General features: G+C 50.8%; 1 pseudogene; it reads right to left on the reverse strand.

Annotated features, from left to right (window-relative positions):
• Nucleotides 1–6,095: 6,095 nt before the first annotated feature.
• LOC149120228 (immunoglobulin heavy variable 3-23 pseudogene) lies at nucleotides 6,096–6,693 on the reverse strand (annotated as a pseudogene).
• Between the last annotated feature and the right edge of the window lie 235 nt (nucleotides 6,694–6,928).

Raw genomic sequence — 6,928 nt, forward strand, 5'->3', positions numbered from 1 at the left:
TCAGGGATCTCCCAGCCTGGACCAGGCCTCCCCCGGACTCCTCCAGCTGCTCCTGACACTGGACACCTGCAAACACAGACGTCCTGGTCAGCACACTGTCACTCACCCTCTCTGTGTCTCTCACTCACGTCCTCTCCCAGACTCAGTACCCCGCGTTCTCCATCATTACCTTTGAGCACAGCGACCAGGAGAAGCCAGCGCAGCCCAGTCTCCATGGTGAGCGTCTGTGTTGAGTGCGCTCACTGAGTGGACACCTGGGAGTGCTGGGGCTGGAGCTCCTGTGCCATATCTGCAGGGTGAGGGCTGGGCAGGTTTTCATGGGCAGAGGGAGACCCTATCTGCATGTGCTGCTGCTATATAGCAGTCATGGGGTCAGACGCCTCAGACAGGACAGGGCCCAGGGCAGACGTGGGTGTCTGGTGTCTTAAGTAGCTTTTTAATTCCATGGGACGTGAAGTTTGTTGTGAGATTATGGGCAGAAAAGCATTTCGTTCACCTTTTTAAAAATTTATATATATATATATATATATATATATATATATGGCAGTTATATAGAGTTAGACAGTGAGAGAGACACAGAGAAAGGTCTTCATTCCATTGGTTCCCTCCCCAAATGGCAGCTACAGCCAGAGCTGTTCTGATCCAAAGCGAGGAGCCAAGTGCTTCTTCCTGGTCTCCCATGCGGGTGCAGGGGCCTAAGCACTTGGGCCATCCCCCACTACCCTCCTGGGCCATAGCAGAGAGCTGGACTGGAAGAGGAGCAACTGGGACTAGAACTTAGCACTCGTATGGGATGCCGGCACATCAGGCAGAGGATTAGCCAAGTGAGCCCTGGCTTGGGCCCTTAATTTATATTTTGAACATTTATTTATTTATTTGAAAGTCAAAGTTACACACACACAGAGAACTAGAGGCAGAGAGAGAGAGAGAGAGAGAGAGAGAGAGAGCGCAATCGTCTATCCTGTGGTTCACCTTCCAATTAGTCGCAACAGCTAGAGCTTAGCGGCTTGGAAGCCAGGAGCCAGGATCTTCTTCCAGATCCCCATGCGGGTACAAGGAACCAAGGACTTGGGCTGTCTTCTACTGCTTTCCCTGGCTGTAGCAGTGAGCTGGAATGGAAGCAGAGCAGCTGGGACTTGAACCGGTGCACATGTGGGATGCCAGTACTGCAGATTTGGTCTGTAACATACTATGCCCCAGCACTGGCCCCACCTTTACTTTTTCAAAAGCAGGAAGGAGGGCCTGAGGTGGAGAGGCTGGATCTTGAGCCATCACTCCAACACAGGGTGTGGGCTCCCAACAAGGGCTCAGCTCACTGCACAACAGTGCCTGCCCCTGTGTTGTGTCTGCACAAGCACAGAAATGTGATATTGGCATGAATGATACCTCTCTTGAACACGTGCACAGTTACTGAAGGAATCACAGACAGGCTGTGCTGTGTCCAGGGGCTCTAGTCTGGTAGGAGTCACCTCCACACTCTACACCTCTGTTCCTCACACAGGACTTTCCACTCCACCTAACAGCCATCATCAGTTGTGGTTGTCCAGCTTTCCTAATGATTTTGTTAATGTGCTATGAAAGGTTGAAATAGTTAGTTTTTCATGTATACTATGTTAAATTGTGACTGGGTAGGATTTATTAAGAGCAATCTTTGAAGATACTGGCCCATGAATGTGTTTCTTCCAAATTTGAAGTCGAATGTCATTGAAATAACTTTTTTTTTTCAAAAAAAGCAATTCATGCCTTTTTAGGTTTGCATGTGTGTGTTAAGAATTGAGTACACATCAAAACACCTGTGTGCTGGATATTAACACCAATGAAATATCAGTTATGGACCAAAAAGTGCCAGTCCGTGAACTCCCACCCCAAAAGTTCACCAATCTCATACTTTAGCTGGTGTGTGGCACATTGGGTTAAAGCCCTGGCCTGAAGCGCCGGCATCTCAAATGAGCGCCGGTCTAGTCCTGGCTGCTCCTCTTCCCATCCAGCTCTCTGCTATGGCCTGGGAAGCAGTAGAAGATGGCCCAAGTCTTTGGGCCCCTGCACTTACGTGGGAGACCCCAAGAAGCTCCTGGCCCTTGCCTTCGGATCGGAACATTTTCGGCCATTGTGGCCAACTGGGGAGTGAACCAGCGGATGGAAGACCTCTCTCTGTGTGTCTCTACCTCTCTCTGTAACTCTGTCATTTAAATAAATAAAGTAAATAAAATAAATCTTTTTAAAAAATTGCCAAATCCTGCTGTTGCTTACAGGGAATATGAAGTCTGAGGGATGTGTCCAAGTGATCTGAGGGCAACATGTCTAGACATTTGCAGTCCCATCTCCAACTACAGTGACCTCATTCACAACAGTTAGTTCATGAACATGGAGCACTTTGGCTGGATTCTGTTTTAGACAGAGAGATGCACAGGGGACCAGGTTTCATGCAGGTGCATCTTAGTGTGGTGTTCCATGTGCTGCTGTCTGTCTGTCTGTTCTCCACACTTTCTCTGCTGGGCAATTTGCTTCTATGGGCAATGCTGTTGAGCTGTGATAGATACAGAGGCAGCCCCACATGTTGAAAGTGTGCCTGTGTTGAGTGCAATTCAGCTGTGCCTCTCTCACTCCTCATCACAACTACGCCAAGAACAAATATCACATTCCACGGTGCTGTCCACTGCCCCTGTGTCACCTTGCCCTGGCCCACCTGCTCCAGGCACATTAAGGCCTGAGCCCCTTTGGGCTCCTTCACAACAGATTTCATCCAGTCAGCGCTGAGCATCATGTAGGTTTCCAGGGGCAGAAGTTGAAGGCCCTGAGTTTGCAGGTCCTGTAGGGCACAGGTGAATGAGGGTTTATTAGTTTTTAACCAAAATATCTGAAAATCTGATAATAGTAAAATTAAAACAAATTAGAGTAAGTATATTATATTTTGGAAAATGTGCAGCACATTAATCTTAACTCTGTTATCAAATTTCATGGATATAAGGTTAATAATAAAATGAAAGTTGCATTGTTTAAGATATGCACCTCCCCCAAGGGAGTGCAAGGGTCTTACATGTGACTCTGGCACCCAATACCAGATTCCTGTTCCTGCAGCCCCAGGAACCACAAATGTATGGGAGGGTCTCTCTAAGGGTCGTATTCCCTTCATTGCAGGCAGCAACCCTCATGGTATTTTCCCCTCCCTAAAGCCCCTCTCAATGGGATCACTGGGTGGTGAGGTCCCCACATGCATGATGGGAGGCTCTGTGCATCAAGTATGGAGGGTAAGTTCCACCTAACATGCAGCCTTCAGTTGCTCAGTTGGAGAGACCACACACACACACACCAAGCCGTGCTGGCTCTGCTCACGGCTCTGCAGGAACAGCATCCTCAGCCTCAATAACCCAGACCCTGCTCCTCTATGTCCACTGAGTAGGAAAGTGATTCACCTGCAGGAGGAAACCATCATGACCAATGTCCTGGTGGAATCCTGTAGAAAATGTTCGTGAGCAGAGTCCACCCCAGACACTGTGCCAGCACTGATCCCCCAAGACACAGAAGTCTGCATCTTCAGGGGATGGCTCCATCTCCAAAGCTGAGGACTGGGGAGGAGAACCATGGCAAGTGGGGAAGTGACAGTCAGGACAGGGTCTAGCAGCAGGAAGGAGAGGACATGGTGGAGGGGTGGGATCTTCCTCTGCAGGAGGGTAAGGACAGGTGGAAGGGCCACACTGCTGGGGCCCGACTGCCTGCAGGAGAACACTGAGTCAGGAGGTCTGATCAGGTGTCCTTGCCCCCGGCAACCCCCACACTGACCACCACTGAGTAAAACTAGCACAGGTGCCTGGGAGACGTGGAATGACATCGTCTCTGGGGAGTGCATCCAGTGACGACTCCCACCATGAGTAGAAACAACATCAGGGCCTCATGGAGGAAGCTGAGGTCTCCAGTGCCCTGAACAGGACCACACGGAATGCTGGGAGCAGCCTGTGAGGGTGGATGTGGTTTGTCCTCACAGCATCAGGGCTGAGCATGGCCCCAACGTAACAGCACTGGCAGGGGGTGCACGGTCTGGATGTTTACATGAAAAGCACGGAATAACCAGGATCTGACATCAGATGCAAAGTCCATTGTACAACTACTAGAAGGAAATATAGGGCAGAATCTCCCTGATAGTGGTCTGTCCATGATTTCCCTTTTGGATCTCCAGAGTTCAGGCAACGTAAGAAAACCTTTTCAGATGATGCTGCATAAACTACAGAGCTTCTCTACTGCAAGTGGACCGATGAGAAGTGAGCAGCCTACACACACATGGAAGTAACTATTTTCATACAGAATGTATGATCAGTAGCCTGTATCCCAAAGGAACAAAAGGACTCTCTGTATGAGCTGTGTTTAAAACTGGCCCTGAGTCTTCTAAAGTCTCAAAATACCTGTTTTACTGGCTTCATCCTGAACAACAGGTTCTGTGTCATCAGGCCTACAATGCGTGTGGAAGGAAACCTCCCTCCTCTGCCTGTGGCAGAGTGTGTCCTCAAAGGTGTGTGTGTTTTGGAGTTATTCCAGGGTGACTGTGGGAGAAGTAGGGGAGCTCTGCGAGTGAGGCCTAGTGGGATTTGTTCATTTCTGGGGAATCTGCTATGGAGGAGATCACAGTAGATCTCTTGGGTTCTCAGGTTCTGCATAGAGCACAGTGCTGATAGAGTCAGCCCTGGTCTCGTCTGACGTCCTGTGTGGGGATGGGGTCCCTCCCATCCCTGTTCCCAATATTAGGATGCCTGAACACTGTGTGATTTTCACAATATTAGGATGCCTGATGGCACAACATTCTCACTGTCTGATCCTGGACATCAGCCTCTACAGCTGTGAGCTCCACTCCCCTCTGGGGTACTACATTTGGAACCAACATGTGGGGGAAAAAAAAAAAAAAAACAGGTGCATAGCAACATACTAGCCACTCTTCTGTTCCCACCTGAAACAGAGACTCTCCTTTGTCTCCAGATTTAGACAGAACCACTCAGAATTAGTCATTTCTACATCATCTGAGAGAATTGCTTCAGTTTCATAAAAATACTACACGAGAGAACAATTGCATTTTTGCAGGAGACATTTTGTAAACACATGGGGTTGATACAGTTATCCTGGTGAAGGGCAGAAAATTTTTCCATTCCTGATGATGATAAAGTTGAGAATTGAATGACAATTTTGCTTCCACAGAAGGAGGAGCATGGCTGAGAACAGGTACGGGCAGTCATTGGAGGAAGGTGTCGGGGTCTGTGGACACACAGTCTCTGGGGCAGGCCCTTCATGCAGCAGGGATGCAACTCCAGGGTTGGATCATTGGTGGGCTCACAGGGACACAGTCCAGAACCACCTGGACTCTAGTGCAGACTTCACTGGGCTGTCCCACCTGCTGGTCTCCCTGAGATGGAGACAAGGCCAGCAGAGTGTGGGGAACAAGACCTCTCCACACCCAGTGTTTTCCATGAGTCTGACCCCTTGCACTACCAACGGCCACCTCTGCTTGCAAATGAGAGCAGGTCCGGGGATCCCAGGAGACGTGAGTGAGGAAGAGCAAGCAGGATTTCTAGGAGCCACAGCCTGAGCCACCCCTGAGCTACAGGTTAATCCCTGACCTGCGGTTTGGACCACGTGGACCTCAACCTGTGAGTTCAGGGTGAAGAAGTGAAAGGGAGACGAGGGCACAGCTGTAGAGAATGCACACGGGAGCCCCAGTACCAGGACCACGGGGTCATCTCAACCCTCAGGGCCCAGCTGTGCAGGAGGGAGGGCATGGATGTGAAACACTGCAGCATTCATAGCCCCTGAGCGGCTCTACACTGCCCCTGGGCTCTCAGCAGGGTCCCAGATGACGTCATCAGAGAATTCCACGGAGAGCTCTTCCGTGACTCGGGCTGCAAAAGACTCCCTGGGTGCCCAGAGCTCCCTCAGGTCTCAGATGCTGGGGACCCCAGAGATGTCATTCATTCCTCCAAAACGACTCCATTTTCTTCATGTGACATCTTCCCGTGATACCAAAACTTCTGCTCGGTGATCGGTGTTAGGGACAGAATCATCCATGCAGAACTGGAACATAAGAAATAGTTACAGGACCACAAACCCCAATTTCCTCAGGAGGACCAGGGATTCACCTCCCACTGCATCTGGGAATGGGTCTGAGTCTGCTCAGTGGATTTTATGCGCCCCCTGGTGGAGCCGCGCGCCCCTGCATGGAGGTTTGTGTCTGGGCTCAGCCTGAGGGCCCTCACTGTGTCTCTTGCACAGTAACAGAGGGACGTGTCCGCGGCTGTCAGACTGCTCATTTGCAGATCCAGCGTGCTCTTGACGTTGTTTCTGGAGACGGTGAATCGGCCATTTACCCTGCTCGCATACCATGTGCTACCACCATTAGGATTAATTTCTCCATTCCACTCCAGCCCCTTCCCTGGAGCCTGGCGGACCCAGCCAATTGCATAGCTACTGAGGTCGAACTCAGAGGCTTTGCAGGAGAGTTTCAGGGATCCCCCAGGCTGGACCAGGCCTCCCCAGGACTGCACCAGCTGCTCCTGACACTGGACACCTGCAAACACAGACGTCCTGGTCAGGACACTGTCACTCAGCCTCTCTGTGTCTCTCACTCACGTCCTCTCCCAGACTCAGTGCCCCGCGTTCCCCATCATTACCTTTGAGCACAGCGACCAGGAGAAGCCAGCGCAGCCCAGTCTCCATGGTGAGCGTCTGTGTTGAGTGCGCTCACTGAGTGGACACCTGGGAGTGCTGGGGCTGGAGCTCCTGTGCCAGAGCTGCAGGGTGAGGGCTGGGCTGGTTTTCACGGGCAGAGGGAGGCCCTATTTGCATGTGCTGCTGCTATTTAACCAGTCATGGGGTCAGATGCCTCACACAGGACAGGGCCCAGGGCAGAAGTGGGTGTCCTGGGAGAATAGTATGATATCTATATTTGGAT

Source organism: Oryctolagus cuniculus, chromosome 20 (genome assembly GCF_051225735.1).
Source record: "Oryctolagus cuniculus isolate XC-2025 breed Fujian yellow rabbit chromosome 20, ASM5122573v1, whole genome shotgun sequence".
Lineage (NCBI taxonomy): Eukaryota > Metazoa > Chordata > Mammalia > Lagomorpha > Leporidae > Oryctolagus > Oryctolagus cuniculus.